We start from the raw sequence: 20176 nt of genomic DNA, 5'->3' as shown, positions 1-20176 counted from the left end.
GATAGTAAAATTAATGTTGTGCGTTTTCTTAGAGTTTATAATATTCTTATCTATTTAAACTCGGAAGATACATACGCTATTTATTACCCTTTTTGTGTGTATAAAATGATTCATTATACGTGTGACATACACATAGAGTGGGATGTCTTATATATATATATATATATATATATATATATATATATATATATATATATATATATATGGCACAATATCTACCAGTTGCGTAATATAGGTAAAGGGCAATAGCAGAAAGTTATATCACAACAATGTACCCTTTATGTGTAAAATATGCCTAGAATCTCGTTCACTTCAATATGAGCGTTAATAGGTTTCCTTATCTAGGGAGCTAGTGTAACTCGAACACTCCTTTGTATCAATTATATGATAACGTTTAACTAGTCGTATAATTAAAATAGATATTAGCATTAAAACCATTACAATGATTGTTTACTTTACGTTGTAAAATAGTCGTATTTAGAATAATAATGACCTATAGTATATATGAATCAAAATGTAAATTATATAGTTAAAAATTAATGGCCAATTGCAGCTCTTGCTTATGCAGGAAAACTAGAAGCTACTTATTTTGTTGTTATTTTATTATAATTAAACTGGTACACTTTTTTATTTTAGGCTTCAAGAAAGTGAACTTCTAGAGATATATTTATAATCAGGTTTGGCTAAAATAAAGAAATGAGTGGCAAATAATATTATCTATTATAAAGAATGAATAAATCGTACACTATAAAGTTAGGGCTAAAAAGCCTTATCTCACATTTAACCTGAAGACCAACGACTTAAAGGTGACTTCCGAACTAACACCATCGGCCGGGCAGGCGGGCTGCTTGCAGGGACAGGATCGTTCAGCGGTCACCCATCCAACAGTTCGATGCTGTTTGATCGGTTGTCTTTCGATAACCACTGTTACCGCTACACTGCGCCAGTGACCACTGTATGATGCGGGAATGACGAGCTATGATTTTATGACTCGAAATGGCTCTTTCAATTACTTCACATCCACTTTGATGGGGTTATTCCACTTGAAATAAACAAATGATATTTATTTAGTTTAGAGTTTTTAGTTTTCTGTTGTCTCTACAAAATATTAAATTTCTTTAAAAAATTTTAAATTGCCGGAATGTATTACTTCCTTATCACAATCATGTTAAACCATTTGCAATATACATTTATATACTGAATATTATAAAACATTATTAACAATGTTTTTTAACTTGAAAACTTTTTAGATTTCATTACTTTAAATTTAAAGTAAATATTCTTAAAATAAGTAAGTTCCATAGAGGGTATAAAATAATAAACAAGTTGATGTTCATGGCTCGAGAAATCAACTGGATTAGAACACTAAACCATTATTACCATTTAAATATACTTTTATACTACATCGTCTCTATAGGGATCCCTGGATAGACGCATAAATATCCCATATAACATTTTGGAAAACAAATTTATGTTTTCTTTCCAAATTGTTATACGAGAGAACTTGAACTAATGATTTTAAAAAAGGCCACAATCAGAAACCCTCATCTGTTCTGTGGGATGTCAATCACCCTCGATCTCAGGTCTGTTATTGCAAGGGATTTCAGTACTTGATATTTTTATTCACGAAACATTTATATATCTGAGAATTAAATTGATTCAAAACTACACCAAGACTTATCTCAAGATCATGATGTATTCTGTTGAAGTGAGGTAAAAAGTTGTATTTGTACTAAATATGGCTTGGTATTTAACATCGATAGATTTGGTAATCATTGATTCAATTCACACTAAAATTTCCACTTGTAGGGTTATGAAATACCAAGCTTTTAAACTAGGCGGCAAGTGCCCTATTTATGATCTGTTTGCCTTTCACGCCAAGTAGAATCATAGCTAACGCAATTACATTTTTGGAATATTTCAACCCCTATGAAGAAAGCCATTTTATATTAAAAGAAATATTTTGTATTCCTATAACTTTTAATCAAAGCAAATATTGGGTAAAACCAGCGGAAAATGTAGATGTTAAAACTAAGAATAAAATTAGTACACCACATTTCCTTAATTTGATCCGCTTTGATTACCACGCATAAATACCAATATATTATTCTAATTTTATGTCATTAGAACAGAAATACTTTTAGAATATAACAGTAAAATCTGCCCAAAACTTGTTTACTCTTTTATCGAAAAAATATATGAAACATAAGTAAACGTATACAAGCTTACATCAGGTGCGGGTGCTACCAAAAAGCTACAAAATGTTTAACTCTGGAATAACTTAATTAATACTTCTGAATTAAAGACAAATGACAATTCTACATGTTGTAAATCAGATTATACAAGAGACTTTGTTCCATATCCATTCATATGGATGATAAAGGGTGCAGGTAAAATGGGTTATTTGTTTTCATTTCAAACTAGTGACAATTCCCGTGATTTGTCGTTAAGATTTGTGTTTAAAATGCGGTGGAATAGTCTAATAAGTCATTGATAATGTTATAGTATAAGAAATAATTTGCAGTGTATAATAAGACAATATAATTGAAAGTATTTTCAAACTAATAATTCAAAAGAAATAAACATTCTTGAAAAACGTAGATATATACTAGTATATATATTTATTTTGGTATATTTAGCATTCTGTTTACCATTGAGTGAAATGCTGCTTTGAGTGAAATATATATAAACAATTCAAATCCTAAAAGATAATCTAATAAAAATACAGTAAACTAGATATAAATGAAATTGACGATATCTTATCATTGACAAAATCAACTGTTAATCAAAATTATTTTCAATACAATAAGGACTTTTAAAAACAAGAAGATGGGTTGGGAATGAGATCTCCTCTTTCAGGCCTTCTTGCAAATATATATATATATATATATATATATATATATACAACATTTAGAAAAGAACAAAATAATGAGTGACACTAATCCATTTAGAGACAAAATAATTTATTAGTTTAGATATGTGGATGATATATTTTATCTTTTCAATGGAGATGAGAACCAGGCAGAACACCTTTTAACATTTCTCAATTCTATATCACCAACAATTAAGTTTTCTAAAGAAATCCAAAAAGTCAAAATTAACTTTCTTGATATAAGTATTTCTAATCTTAATGGAAATCACTCATTTGAAATTTATAGAAAAACAACCCAAACAGATCTTCTAATACCATCATCCTCTAACCATCCTTGGAAATACAAATTAGCAGCATTTCACTCAATGGTAAACATAATGTTAAATATACAAATGAGTAATGAGAATAAAAATAAAGAAATTAATATAATAAAAATAACTAGCTGTCAAAAATGGATATCAACCCCAAATTTTAGACAAAATGATTAAGAAGAAAACAAGAACAATTAATAAAACCAACTAAATTCTACCTAATCATAATACTACAGAAATTCAGAAATATATATGTGTACCATTCAATACTAAATTAAACAAAGCTGTTCGAAAAACCATTCAAAATTCAAAATCCTCCATCAGTCACCAAACAAGAAATAATACATTTAAACTTATTAAAACAAAGTGAACCAAAATGATGACAAACAGGAATTATACAAACAATCTGGAGTATACAAAATTAACTGTAGTGACTGTGAAAGCTATTATATTAGGCAAACTGGAAGAAATTTTAATAAAAGGTTTAAAGAACACATACAAGCTTTGAAAACAAATAACATGTCTACAATAAAATAAAATTTTGCTGAACACTTATTGGAGACTGATTATAACTACACAAATATTGAAAAGAACATGGAAATTTTAGATATCGAAAGGAAAGGAGAGAAATTAAACACAAAAGAAGAATTACATATTTATCTAAATTATAATAAAGATTCTCATAACATTTTAAAATAGTAATATGAAAAATAAGACAAATCCAATTTTTTTTAAATTAAAATATTAAATACAGATTACTAATAAGAAAATTACAATTGTGTCATTTCAATTTAACATATGTTTAAAAGGACCACTTGTGTATATCTAATTGTTTATTATTTATTTGTTTATTTAGAGGTTAATGTACACTGATGATGGTTAAAAACCGAAAGACGTGTATGTAATAAAAAGTTTTTTAAAAGGGTTTTAGTTACTTTCATTACATAATATACATACATAACCCTGTAAGTGGAGAAGTGGAGTTAATAACATATACTAGTATTTTTATAATTGATTGTTCCGAAAAAAAAACTTTCTTGCAGCTTTAACTCTTTTTATGGAAAAAACTTACTCAATCCTTATAGGGATCACTGGTCATTTCCGGAGTGTTCTATGTAATCCTTAGATTGGTTTGGGTTTAATACTTTAATCAAAATTATATCAATACGAAAAAGGGGTTTCTCTCCGGTGGTTTCTTTCCTCCAAAATAAGGACAACGGAATGTATTTTATATTTATGATAGTTAATTTTACTATAGCTTTAATTTATGACTTAAATAAATTCTATTTTTAACCAAGCATATTTTAAAAATACATTTTTTAACTTTTTCAATAAGGAAATCAAACTATTATATAAAAAAAATTACGTGTGGCATAATAAATTAAAACTTGTAAGAATGCATTAGTTATTTCATCATTTACTTTAGTGAACTAGAATACGTAAAAAGTACTGTCGAATATTGAAACAAAACTCGTTCTCCCTGAGAGTACATGGACGGAATGTTACTCCATTGCTGCCAATCTAACAGACAATGATTTTCCTTGGCGACATCATCCATCTTGTTTAACACACCCCGACATTAGACGTTGACATTATTTCTTTTCTTTGACGCCGTCTTACAGTGGGTTCTAGACCGTAAAAACAAATTTTAAACTCAAAGATTGTTTTTTTTATGATGAGGTTAGTTCGCGTCCATGCACATGTTTTATTATACAAAAATATTTTTTATTACTAAATAAAACCATAAATCATCATTTTAAAAGGTTTTGCACACATCCTCTTATTTATTACTTACGATTGCCTTTGTATCATTCGCATTTTACTTCATACTCGATTGATACTAAAAACTCAATATAAAGTTTTAAAGACAAGTTTTTTACCACTAATTCTTCATCGGATATATTTAAAGTTATAATATAAGGTCGTACTTCCATAATGTTTTCCAAAATAGTAAGGCTCTAAGGTACACGGAGCATTTTAGTTAATTCCATGCTGTATTTTGTTCTGTTAATTTATTGAGATATCTTGTAATTTATTCGTTACAGCTCAAGCTTACTTCAGCACAAGTAAATCTATTGATATTACACAGAATCTAGCGGAACTGTAATGGCCGCTAATATAACTTTCATATATTGTACATAACAGTGAAATTCACCATCCATATAAATTTGCACAATGATAAATTAAATTATTATTTTGCTTATATCAAAATATTATATAGAAGCAAATATTGAGATTTACAGGTATATTATGGGATATGGTATTTTTTCATATGTTTAGAAAAATAGAGGGCGATTCAAGGATCATATCAAACACAAAAAGGGGGTTGGTTGAGTACAAGGAACAGTACTGACGAAAAGTGGAAAGGTCTAAGACAGGATTCGAACCCGCGCTATCTTTACCAGGCGAATCGAAAGCGTAAACAGTCTTTAATAAATCGTCTAGGTCTGTTACCGATGCAAACTGTAACGAAATGACAAGCTAATTTTTTAATTTTCTGTAAACTCGGGATAAATAAAATTCAAAAGGAAAGAAGCAACGCTTCTGTTAATGTACTGTTAAATACCTGTAGATAGATTGTAATTAAGTTTGCATATAAATTTAATAAAATAAGAAATTGAGGCACAATAAAATATTTTAGTAAAGCCAAATCTGTAAATGAATGCACTTGTTCATTAAAATTCGAACGGTCCAGGAAAATATTGAAATCTGAGTTCAAAGATCGTTACTAAATAGCAATATACTTAAGTGACTGACGAATTTGATATTTGATTTATAGCTGTTTGACTCAGAGATGCAATCAATTTAAGATTAGTTGGTGTGGTGAAGTGTCTACATAGATGTTTGAAATATATAAAGCTTGGACAGACTAGTTGAACTAAATAATTATTTGGGTAAATAGAAACATGGAATATTAAACGATTTGGTGACATGGTGGATTGATGACATAAGGATCTAATACTGCAATGATATCTCGTCATATACATGAACAGGATCAATAGCAAACATAACTTTGGAATAAATTAATGACTCCAAAAGAATTAAACATACTATATGATATTATATAGATAAATATGGGGAGAACACGCTGCTAAATAAATGAATAAGAACGAAAAGATTCCTTGAATATTATCAAGCCTACAAGAGCTTAGTTTGTAACAACACATAGAAGATATAAACAGTTTTAAACATTACACTTTCTGGTACATTAATTTTCCACTCTAGCTCTTGGAAATAAAGTAATAACAGACTAATATACGTAACAAGACTTTTTAATTTGTTAAGGTAATTAGTGATTAAAAAGATTCCACTAAATTTTCTAATTTAAAAAATATCCATAAAAATGTAATGTCTAAAAATGTGAAGCCAATGTTTAATTTAGCAAAAATATTTATAACCAAATTGTATAAGTTCAGTATTAATGATTAGTGTTGTGTATAGTTTTTTTAGTAAGTGCATGGTTATAGAGTTAGTGAAGTTGACAAATAACATGGTGGTTGTGATTCCTGACTTAGGCGTGCATTCCTGACGATGGCAAATGTACGGAACAATCCTGTTTCCTTCAAAATCATTCCATCATCAAAAATAACCTTCAAACAAACAATAAAAGAGGTAAACCTCTCATGGAGATTGTACGAAAGAAGTCAACGTACAAACAAACTTCGAAACTACAAGTACGGATTTTCAGCTGAAAGAAATGTTTAACTAAAAATAGATTAATTGGATTCCCGCTAACAGAAACGTTCCGGCAGCCTTTAAATCAACAGTTTACAGTTGAGAGCTCTGAAAGGTGTTGGAATAGTGGTCAAGCGTTCAGACCACAGAGTAATAAGGATAAGGAGTAGGGAGTTATTACTCTGTGGTTCAGACACTTCAGTATAGTTCGGATCACTGACTTGTAAGTGGATAGTTTGTAGTTACGGGCTTTCTTTTTTTTAAATTTACTTAAATGATAAAGGCTTTTTGAACTCCGTATGTTCAATCACGATGAGGAGGAAAACACATTGATATATTACAGGTACACAACAAGGTAGGAATACGCCAAACGTGTGGCGTAACAGGAATCGCTGAGGTTGTATACAAAGTAACAATTTTATAGCTGCATGTGTTACTAGAAGCGTTCAATAATTTACAGATAATAACTTACTGTCTTACGGATAGTACCACTACATTTGTTACTATATCACATATTAAATGTCATATTATTGAGTTAAAATTGTTTAAAAAAATATTTATTCTTCGACGGTCTCCTTGCTATCTATTCTTTTTGCTCTCTTAGGACAAGAAGCTTATAAATTGCACTTAGTCATGTACGAACCTTTGCGCTGCATCCGGAGAGACAGGATATTCAGGATAGGTAAGGTTAGGGAGTTGAGGCCGCCTCCTATCGAGATCCGTGAGGAAGAATTAGGGCACTACATCTCAAAGTCATGTCTCCCTGGAAGAAGGGGAGGCCAGTTCTAAACCAGCCTCTCCACTCAAGGTTTTTGCTAAAATTTAAAATTCATAAACTAATCATTGTTTGTAATTGAACATATAAATATTAATAAAATCTATTGGACACGTCCGCAGCCAGACTTTTTTTCTTCCTATACTTTATATTCGTATAAAAAGATACAATTCAGTGATCGCTTAACTACGGCTTCTATCATAACTTGTTAAAATGTGAGCAGATGCAATAACTTTACTGTATAAATTAGTTAGTTAATCCATTACCTAGAAAAGCAACCAATATTACTATAGACTAGAGTACTAATTTTCTTTTGTAACTAAGATTAAATACTCAAATACTGTTTTTGCTAGCAGGAGGACAACCCGTAAACAAGTTCATTCTTCAATTGATTTTATTAAAACATTTAAAAATTAATTACATTTTTACAAATAGCTTAGTGTAATTAAAATAAAGAGGATTTTCATCCCTATGTAATCAAATAATATATAATTCATCGTTAACGATAAATAGTTGTAATTTATGTAATGAACAAGCTGAAGTAAGTACCCCCATAATTCTCTAATGGTACTAATTGATAATACTCCTTATCAAGTCGTTTAGTAGCACCCAGGCTAAAGTAACAGGTATAAATTAACGTGGAGCATTAAAGCATCCTGTTCCACCATTATTACAACACTAGAACAATAGAAATGAGGTAACGCTACAAATATACCTTGTATCAATATTATCTCACTGTTTGTGAGGTATTCTGTTCCTTGAACGTTTCACATCTACTCTTGTATTGTATGCAAATTAATACATCTCTAGGTGTTTATGTTCATTTATCTTACATCTCCATATATCAACCTGTTACATAATGGTAAATGTAATTATTTTTTTACGATTTCATTTTTATATACCATATAAAAAGAACTCTAAATTATGAGGATTGGAATCCATCCATTTATTTGAGTGTCAAAATACATCATGGTTTATTTAAAAAAATCAAGTACAAAAGAGAAATGTTCCAAGATTTAGTCGTACACAATACAATTAAACAATAAGAGTTTCTAATAAAGCTACACAACAAGTGATTGATCTCTCTCCTTCATATTCTATGTGTTGTTCACGGATATCATTTTGCGGTAACATGATTTTTGATTATTGTAACCACTCTGGACTCTCACATACGAATGCTTGGATGTTTTAAAAATACGGACATTGGAAATAATTTAACGTAGTCATAGGTCAATATGTACATAGTTTAAAAGTGCTATATACGATTTATATGAATTCAAGTACAAAGGCTAACCTAATATACGAACTTTTTATTGTAATAAACAGATAAATGGGTTTTCCCTGTACGTTTAATCACTGCGCGAGTCTTTATCTCGTATATATATATATATATATATATATATATATATATATATTTAATTACATATATAGTACATATGTTTTATCATAAACGCCAACAGAAGTTTAAGATTGGTGTACGTCATTTGCAACCAAATATTTATATATTTTTTATCTTTATTCTGCGGAAATAAGAAAGCTAATTAGCTTTGTTTTATTTATTATTGTCTATTTGAAAAAATCCTAGTATTTTTTAGGTCATTAATAGACAAAAATCAACAATAAGATTTGATTTACAAACTCGGAAAGGGAAATTGAAACTTATATCTAATGTAACTAATAAAAAACAGGAATACCGCCAAAAAAGAGTGAAGATTTCTCAAAGAATATTGTCATTACCTCCCTCCGCAAGTACTGAGGAAGAGTGAAGTAGTACAATTATGGCCTGAGACACCCCTCCTTTAAGAGTAGTTGGGGAAGGGAAGGGATGAAGTACGTCGTTCCCAGACCTGAGTTTCATATTACGATCAATTAACCCACGAATATTCTTTATTGTGAGAAGGAAAAGGTTTTGATTTAAATAGTTCCAGTTTCCTTGTTTGTTATACATGTTTTTTTTACATTTATCACAAGGTTCAATTTAACACACATCCAATGGGATTTCTCGTTGGTAGTTTTAGAGTAATGTAATATATATATATATATATATATATATATATATATATATATATATATATATATATATATAAAAAATACTATCACTTTATTAGTACTTTATTTGCTGCTGGCTATTTTTAACGAATGATTTCATTTAATAGAATTTTTTTATTTACTAGAGTTTTTTTCAAAAATTTTATAATAAGTTTCCTAAACTCAATTAAATTGTTTATGGTGGTAAGTTTTGATTCAACACGATGTGTTTATAAAAATATGTACTTGCAAAAATCAATGAATTAAAAAAAATAACACTTTATTTAGAAGAAGGGCCTGATATTGTATCATAAGTAAAATCAGAGTACCTAATATGATGTAAAAAGTGGTAAAAGGATATGCTTATGACTAATAATAAATATCCAATTATTTTCGCATTTCTGGATAACTGCGACAAAGCATTTTTCCCATTTATCCATCATTTTATTATGACCTTGCCTAAAATTCCATGTACATAAGTTTAATTAATACTTATTTTTATACCAACCTACTTACCTACCTACACACTGATTTACCGGTACCGTTTATGGCATAAATATCCATTTTTCATTTATTATGCTTTTTTAACTTTAGTTACCTTTATTGCTCGTATTTATTTATACATTTGTCCTAAGAGAGACTCAAACTCTTATTAGTTAAATACCCATTAATTTTATGTTCCACTATTAATTACAAAAAATATTAGTTTTAAGAAGCCTAACCTGAAGTCTTCATTACGTAATCATTCAGTTTGTTTTCAGCTTCAACGTGCACATCTGAACAATAATTTTCGGCAAAGGAAAGAATGAAAAAGTGTTTAATAAACAAGATAAATAATAAGAGATTAACTGATTTGCACTCTTGACGGGAATTTCAATGTTTCAACAGAAGTGCTGGATGTAACGACAAGCATCCCTAGGAAGCTGGTTCTCTTGTAGTTTTGAAGAAATCTTTAACTATGTAAAAGATTAATTATAATGCAAAAGGCTTTCTGTTCCACTTCGAAGCAAAATTAAAACTAAAGCTTTTGTTATTTTTTCTGCTCTTTTATTTTTTTTTGTCTGGTGTCCCCTCCCCCATAAACAAGTCCTGACTGTATCACTGTTCAGCATCCCCCTCAATAAAAGAATCCTGGCTCGTCTTTGCCCACGAATTGGCATTAAATAACAAACTAAATAGTATTCAATAGCCATATAATTATTAAATGGTTCAACATACTCCTGAACAAAACAATGTCACTGGAAGGAATTTTAGTCTAATGATCCTTTACGGAATAATTTATCTAGGATTAAAGAGCTATTTTCTGTGGTCCTGTAGTATGAGACTGGAACACTTTTGTAAGTACCAACGAAAAACATATTTTCTCTGCAATAAGGAATAATATTTAAATAAATAGTAGGTCATTCGGTAGCTTTTTATGATATCTAGGAGTTGAAAAACAATATATTGCTTTTCTAGAGCCTGCAACAACTTTGCAATATATCAAACAGAATAACTGATACAATTCTGCCGAGGCATTGGCTACTGTTAAAGTACTAGTCATTGTTTATGTTGAAGTGAATTGGTGCCATAATGGTACGATGTGGTCTCTTGGCCCCCATCCAACTGGCTTAGCGACCGCCAACTTTGATGTATTTAATGTCGGCCCACTAACTTGGAACATTACTTTATCATCTAATGCCTTATCCAACATCAGTGCATTCATTCATGTACATCTGAAATTGTGCTTGGCTATCCGTTGCAATAATAATACATGTACTATTGAATAAATTGGTTTTAAAACTCTATAAAAATAAGTAATTCTTATGATATGTTAAGATATTTCTATTACCTTGTTAACTGTAACAAGCTGAGAATTAGGAAATTAAATATACTAAAATAAATATGCTTTCTTTTTAGAGCGTTCTAAATTAAATTTTTTCGTCATAATTCACAAACTATAAACTAATAATTTTATAAACTCGTTATTTAATGAACGTGTTCAAATAACAGTTTATGGTACACCGTTTATAAATGAATTAAGTGGATTTCTGAAGTAAAAGAAAAACGCCTTCATTAATTAGTACCAGATAAACTTTCACTGTGCAATAAAAGTTGGTAGAGTGAACCGTCCATCACTGACCATAATTGTCACTGGATTTCATACCGAAGAAAGTCTTCCTGTGAGAAGAACTTTAGGTGAATTAATATATCATGGATTTACATCACACGTACAATAATTAGCTTAGCTTTTCAGTGCCACTAATAATCTTTAGTCTATTACTTCTTTATTATCTGTAGAACATCTGTTTTTAAGAATTGAAAATAGATGCATGTTTTATTAGTTAAAAATTTCATAGTATATAACCATTTCAATTCAACAAGCTCTTGTATCATTTGTATTTTAACACAGTTATAAGATGAAAGAGTAAGATTGATATAAAATCCCAATGCTTTCTTAATTAAAAATACAATAGATTTGTTATTAAAATATATACATGATCAGATACTCTTGTTTAACAATATCACTGAGCTATGGGAATTATGTATAGAGCCTTAATAGGAATAACTGATTTTTAATAAACTATAAAATATACAAGAATATCTGGTTTGTATACCCATTTCAAAATAAAGGAGGTAAGATTTTTGATTTCCGTTGGCTTCAATAAATTTAAACTTTAAAATATATATTTAAATTAAGTTTAATTTACTCACTTAAACCAGACAACAAACGGGTACATTTAGCTTTCCCTTTTTGAAGGGGACTGAGTGTTACAAACCAATATAATTCCTTTATTTTAGGACTAGGTAGTAATAATTGTTATTTAAAATTACCAGTACGTAAAACATTTTACATAGTTCTTTGTTTCAAGGTTATTTTTGACGATGGAAGGATTGTAAAGGAAACAAGATTTTTCCGGACATTTTTCATCGTTCATTGAAACAAGAAATCAGTAACACTACGTTTCGAGATCTGCAATCTGATCTCTTCTTCAGGTAAAGAACTAACATAATTACAAACTAGGTTAAAATAAACAAATCTTACCAAAGCGTTGTGGCATGCCTAATTTAGGAATCACAACCTACATGTTGTTTGTCAACTTCACTAACTCAGAAACATGCACTTAATACAAAACTATACAAAACAACAATAATTAAAACTTAACTACGGAATACAGGTCACAATACGTCTTCATTCGTCCACTAACCACCTACGACTGACCAGAGGGACTAGCCAATGGTAATCGTCACGGCAGACTAAACCAAGATGGCGGAAATAAAAAGGAAGGGGGACCGGAATGGGCCCTTTCGTTATTATTGGTTCATGTGAGATGAACTTATTAAAACCATATTGTGACTCTGCATTGGTTTATTACAAATATCTCAACCGTTTGATACTTTTGGTTTTCTCTTTAGTTCATTTTTTAGAATTGGCAATCAAAGCGGCCTAATCTCGACTTATGGTTCACTAATTGGTTGATCTGCCAATTTAATGTATGTTGCCTCAATTAATTTCCTTTTGAAGAAATGTGGTTCCCGATGTATTATGTTGGCTTCATCCCAATTCATATCATGGTCTTTGGACCAACAATGGTGTGCAATTTTTAACTTTTCTGTGAGACCCTTTCTCGTGTTTTCTTTGTGCTCTTTTGTCCATACGTTTAGTGGTCTTTTTGTCTCGCCTATGTATTCCTTAATGCAACTGCATTTTATACTGTAAACAAAGTTTTTGGAATCATGTGTGCCATTTTTTGGTTTTGTTTTTTTACGAGCCTTTGTCTAAGAGTGTTGTGTGTTTTAAACGCGGGTCTAATGTTGTCTTTCTACTTACTCTTCTAATTTTCTCCGATAATCCCGGCACATAAGGGATGGGCATAAACGTAACTTTATCACAATTGATTTTTTCTGACTCAGGAATGATTCTTCTCGTTCGTTTGCACTCATTTATTTATTACAACATTGCCAATTCTAAAAAATGAACTAAATATAAAAGAAAAAGTATCAAACGGATCAGATATTTGTAATAAACCAAAGCGGAGTCACAATATGGTTTTAAGAAGTTCATCTCGCATGAACCATTAATAACGAAAGGGCCCATTCCTGTCCCCCTTCCTTTTTACTTCGGCCATCTTTTTTTAGTCTGCCGTGACGATTACCATTGTCTAGTCCCTCTGGTCAGTCGTAGGTGGTTAGTAGACGAATGAAGACTTATTGTGACTTGTATTCCGTAGTTCAGTATTAATTATTAGTGTTTTGTATAGTTTTTTTATTAAGTGCATGTTTTTAGAGTTAGTGAAGTTGACAAACAACATTTAGGTTGTGATTCCTGAATTAGGCGTGCCACAACGCTTTGGTAAGATTTGTTTATTTTAACCTAGTTTGTAATTATGTATTAGGTTAGTTCTTTACCTAAAGAAGAGATCAGATTGCAGATCTCGAAACGTAGTGTTACTGATTTCTTATTTTACATAGGTTTTTCTCTTTTCTCAAAAACATTTCTTTTACTTATATGCAAACTCTTGTGTTTTTTTTTACTTAGTGGTATATTTCAAATCTAGGCTCTAAAACATTTCAAATAAAAGTTAAACGATGCATTCAGAAAGGCTATTTGAGATGATTAAACTTTTCAAGTAAATTTTAGCATTATAAATTTTGCGAAATAAAAAAAAGAAAAGTTTATAGTTTACTTGTTTCAATTAAGAAATTTGGCTTTGCAACTTTTATTATAGTGATATATTGTAAATAAGATAAACATATTAATAAAATGTCTATATACCTTTTAACATAGTAAAGTTTGTCAGTTAGAAATAATTTGTTAAAATCAATTTCGAAAATTTAAAGTTTCGTCAAAAAATAACTTAGAGCATGATGTATTAAAAATAAGTTTAGCCACAAGTAGATTTTTCACTCCTCTGACCTCTTCTTTTATATGAATTCCAAAATATATAACAAGCTTGCAGGTAAAAACTGTCTTTAAATTCTTCTACCTTGACCATATTGATCAATAGACTATAACTTGCTGTTTTGAGTGACTTGCGTGAATGGTGACAATTTCTTTAGAGAAGCTGTGTTTAATATATTAACTTAGCTCAGGAAAACTTAAAAACAAATTTTATTAATTGCAAATTGAAATGCATATAGTTTGAATTCCCTAAAAATGTTTTCTAATTAAAACTTTTGGGATTTTTCATTAGCTATAGCAAAAGTTAAGTACATTGCAGTCCCGTTCAACCACCCTCGAGTCAAGAGCCTGTTGGATAACCCAACATTTTCCAGCAATACCTAGTTAAACTTAACTTATTTTGAAAAAGGCTCTCTGTTTTACACGTGGTATTATTTTTATACTACCTTTTACAAATTTTAGTAACATATGTATAACGTGGCTGAGTAGTTGATTATTATTATATTAGATTTAATTAACTAAGAATTAATGAAGGTATAAATACTTGATATTTAATCATCATATAATTAAATTAATTATAGCAATCGTTATACTTTAATATTGCATGATTGGTGGATGTGGCGGCTACAGTAACAAATTAATATGTAATTTATCTTTGCTAAACCTGAAAAGTTTCGCTATTGAAAAACTGAACATCCATGATTCATTGATCAATATTTCTTACAAATAATTTATATATTTTATATGACATATTTAGGTTTTCTTATAATTAATTTATCAGAACAGATAACTCTCTTTTTGTTGATAAATTGGTTCTAATACAATGAATTGCCTCTAACGAGTCTCGTCTCGCTTCGCTCTCGCTTCCTTTAACTGGCTAATTACCCTACTTCAATTGAAACAGAAGTGGGTATAATTGAGTCTCTTCGTCTAAACTGGTGAATGTGTAATTACTCAGGTGTCTCCTCGTCGATAATTGCCTCGTGTTCCAGCAGTTGCGTTAAAGAAGAAAGTTTAATTCCACGATATTGCCTCTTAGTTTAGATAATAGATTTCATATTTATTGTACATCAAATTGTAAAAATTTACATTTATATGATTTAAAAACAAATTCTTGCAACTGAACCTAATGTGGGAAATAGAATATTCAGTATCATTTTCCATCTCAGATTTTCCTTGTCCATTTATATTACGTAATTCATATTTGTTGAACATAATTTATAATACATTAATTTTCAAAATTAGATTAAAAAACCCCATTTATTTTAACAAAAATAATTATTGAAAATAAAATTTATGTGAGTGAAGAGATTCGATTAAATTTAGATTGCCACACATGTAATTTTGACACGAAATAATCTATATTTGGAATAGTGCTATATGTAATAATGACTCCATAATAGAGTGTAACACCTCTGTCATTAACCGTGCAAGTTAATAAATTTAAAAAGTAATCACAAAGCAGTCAAGCGTAATTAAAATCCTGGTTGATTAAAATATCGGGTAGCTGGTTATTTAGTAAAGCAATTAAAATTTTTTCGTGGTTGGAAAAGTTTTCGCAAAGTGTTAATCTGATTAAAAAAAAAACTGCCGCAATTATTTGCATAGGAAATGTATTTTGTACAAAAATGAAAACTTTTTTTAGTGTTAAACACTTTGCTTTTGAGTCGTTGTAACAATGGTTAATCCAGTCCCTGACTGAGTCCGCTTGTTTGTCGGTTTTTTTATTTCATATCATCTAAAAGTTCGTCGTTTATCCTTCTTTTTATTATCTAAATTCCCTCATAAGTATGTTTGCTATTGCGTCTCTTTTGCAACCTCATATTTCTTTTACTTATTTACCTCTATGAGCGTTATCTGTACTTATAATTATTAAATAAATTATTTTTCTACATTTTTTAAGAAAACAACATTTTTAAACATCTTGTTTCCCTAAGGAACTATTTTTGAATTAATGGGACTTATTCTCTCATGCACAGGTGCTATGCACCTATATGAGGAAGTATTTGAACAAAAATTAGAGTATATACAACGGTATTTAATTTTTCTTTAAAATGTTATGTTTTAGTGTTAATTACTAAAGTAATTTTTATATTATACCTGTAAATGTAAAATTGTGCTCCTGCGATTTCTAATTTTTGTACCATAAAGGAAATAAAGATGTTTTTAATTGATTGATTGAGTTTTTTTACAGTTAGCAATAGTTTCAACTAGGGCTATTTTGTATTATATGTAATTATACACAATAAATATTTTGTAGCGATGTATTTGAGGTGTTGCTGATTTGAAAAATTAAGAATTTTGTAGAAAACTAACTTAAAAAAGAAAGGATGAACCGTAAATACCGTATTCCATGTTAAACCTATAAACTGATTAACCAAGGTTTCAGTCAATATTTTTCACTTTTATAACGCATTTTACTAAATGTATTTAAATTTATTTACTGGATGATATCCCATCAATTTTTATTTTCGGTTTAGTGTATATAAATATCCCGGTACCTTAAATTAGGTTGGGTGGTGAGTTACTTCCAGACGCCTTTAATATTTCCGATTCATTGCTGATACTCGAAAATTGTACTTTAGCCACAATATAGGTTAGAATATTCCAAAAAATATGCCAGAAATAAGTTTTTAAATCGATGTTGTGCATTTTGGTAATGTACATGGTACGTTTTGGTGTCTGTCTGACAAGCCAGAAATTTATGTACCTTTGCTGAGTATGTTTATATTTACGACAGTTTAAAAAGTTTCCATATGCTGTGTCTTTTCTTTTAAAAATTCATTTTAAAAGAACTTGATTTTAGTTTCAAAATGCTTTAGTACAGTGGGTTATCCACCTAAAGAATTGACTTACCTTACGCCGAGGCACTGTTTATTGGCTGAGTAATAGTGAAGCCCCTTACTTGAGCGGATAGAAAAATCTAATTTCCATTCGTCTATCTGTCTCTTTCTACGTCATTAAAAGAGCTTAATGACTTGAAATATTGCATTAAGTTTCATTTCTATCTTGGCAGCATCGATTTCGAAGATGGTGCATAACAATCCGTGGGATTTGGCTAATAATGTTTACAACGTATTGAGTAACCCTGGTAACAAAAAATGCATTGTAAACAAATTTTGAAACGGAAAATCATGTAAAATTTTACAATGTGATATAGTAACACCTTATCATAGTAAATTGAGTTTTAGATGAAAGTCTTGCATGCACTCTCAGCGTGGTCTGTTGTGCTACATGTGATTTGGCGTACTTCTCCTTTGTTGTTTCGTTTAATCGAGCTGGAAGCGTTTTTTAAGAAACAATATTTATGTGTTACAATTTAACATCATTTATAATAATGTTTGTCGGTTTTTTTATTTCATATCATCTAACAGTTTCGTCGTTTATCCTTCTTTTTATTATCTAAATTCCCTCATAAGTATGTTTGCTATTGCGTCTCTTTTGCAACCTCATATTTCTTTTACTTATTTACCTCTATGAGCGTTATCTGTACTTATAATTATTAAATAAATTATTTTTCTACATTTTTTAAGAAAACAACATTTTTAAACATCTTGTTTCCCTAAGGAATTATTTTTGAATTAATGGGTCTTATTCTCTCACGCACAGGTGCTATGCACCTATATGAGGAAGTATTTGAACAAAAATTAGAGTATATACATAAGTATTTAATTTTTCTTTAAAATGTTATGTTTTAGTGTTAATTACTAAAGTAATTTTATATTATACCTGTAAAATGTAAAATTGTGCTCCTGCGATTTCTAATTTTTTGTACCATAAAGGAAATAAAGATGTTTTTAATTGATTGATTGAGTTTTTTTACAGTTAGCAATAGTTTCAACTAGGGCTATTTTGTATTATATGTAGTTATACACAATAAATATTTTGTAGCGATGTATTTGAGGTGTTGCTGATTTGAAAAATTAAGAATTTTGTAGAAAACTAACTTAAAAAAGAAAGGATGAACTGTAAATACCGTATTCCATGTTAAACCTATAAACTGATTAACCAAGGTTTCAGTCAATATTTTTTCACTTTTATAACGCATTATACGAAATGTATTTAAATTTATTTACTGGAGGATATCCCATCAATTTTTATTTTCGGTTTAGTGTATATAAATATTCCGGCACCTTATATTAGGTTGGGTGGTGAGTTACTTCCAGACGCCTTTAATATTTCCGATTCATTGCTGATACTCGAAAATTGTACTTTAGCCACAATATAGGTTAGAATATTCCAAAAAATATGCCAGAAATAAGTTTTTAAATGGATGTTGTGCATTTTGGTAATGTACATGGTACGTTTTGGTTTCTTTCTGACATGCCAGAAATTTATATAGCTTTCCTGAGTATGTTTATCTTTACGACAGTTTAAAAGTTTCCGTATGCTGTCTTTTCTTTTAAAAATTCATTTTTAAAGAACTTGATTTTAGTTTCAAAAAGCTTTAGTACAGTGGGTTATCCACCTAAAGAATTGACTTACCTTACGCCGAGGCACTGTTTATTGGCTGAGTAATAGTGAAGCCCCTTATTTGAGCGGATAGAAAAATCTAATTTCCATTCGTCTATCTGTCTCTTTCTACGTCATTAAAAGAGCTTAATGACTTGAAATATTGCATTAAGTTTCATTTCCATGTTGGCAGCATCAATTTCGAAGTTGGTGCATATCAATCCGTGGGATTTGGCTAATAATATTTACAATGTATTGAGTAACCCTGGTAACAAAAAAATGGCTTTGTAAACAAATTTTGGAACGGAAAATCATGTAAAATTTTACAATGTGATATAGTAACACCTTATCATAGTAAATTGAGTTTTAGATGAAAGTCTTGCATGCACTCTCAGAGTGGTCTGTTGTGCAACATGTGATATGGCGTACTTCTCCTTTGTTGTTTCGTTTAATCTAGCTGGAAGCGTTTTTTAAGAAATAATATTTATGTATTACAATTTAACATCATTTATAATATTAAATATAGTAATGTTTTATTGACTTGATTCAATTCAAAAATAATGATGTGAATAGTTTTCAAATGTATGTAATTATTATTACAACTGGTTATTATTATCTTGCTGTAACAGTATTATACTACTGAAAATAATGAAATTATATTAATTACCATATTTAGAGAAGCTCAAAATGTATACGTGTTTATTCTCCTAATCCGAACCTCAACATAACCAACCTCTTACAGCTGTTATACTTATCATACAATCTTAAAACTTTTATTATTAACAAGTTAATAAGGTGAGACCAAGTCAGTAAATTTATAATACAATAGCCAACATTTAATTCTATACTGCAACTATAATGAAACCCTTTCTATACCAATGTTCACACAACTAAGCCCCTTACATGTAAACGCCTACCTACCTTAAAATGCCTTTGATATTGATTATTATTATTTTAATGTATGAGTGTGTCATTTTTTTAATACTAAAATTCTCTGTGTTTCATAAAAATAATAGCAAGCAATTAGCGACCATACAATTATGAATAGCATTGAGAACCTGGTTTTCATGTAACAGTCTGCTTCAGACGTGATATTGTGAATTAACAGTGTAAAGCCTTGACGTTATCGCTTTAAAAAATAAATACAGTTTAATTCCCAATATTTATATTTCTACGTCTTT

Source organism: Homalodisca vitripennis, chromosome 8, assembly GCF_021130785.1.
Source record: "Homalodisca vitripennis isolate AUS2020 chromosome 8, UT_GWSS_2.1, whole genome shotgun sequence".
In the NCBI taxonomy this organism is placed as follows: Eukaryota; Metazoa; Arthropoda; class Insecta; order Hemiptera; family Cicadellidae; genus Homalodisca; species Homalodisca vitripennis.
Note: the sequence above shows the minus strand (reverse complement) of the source record.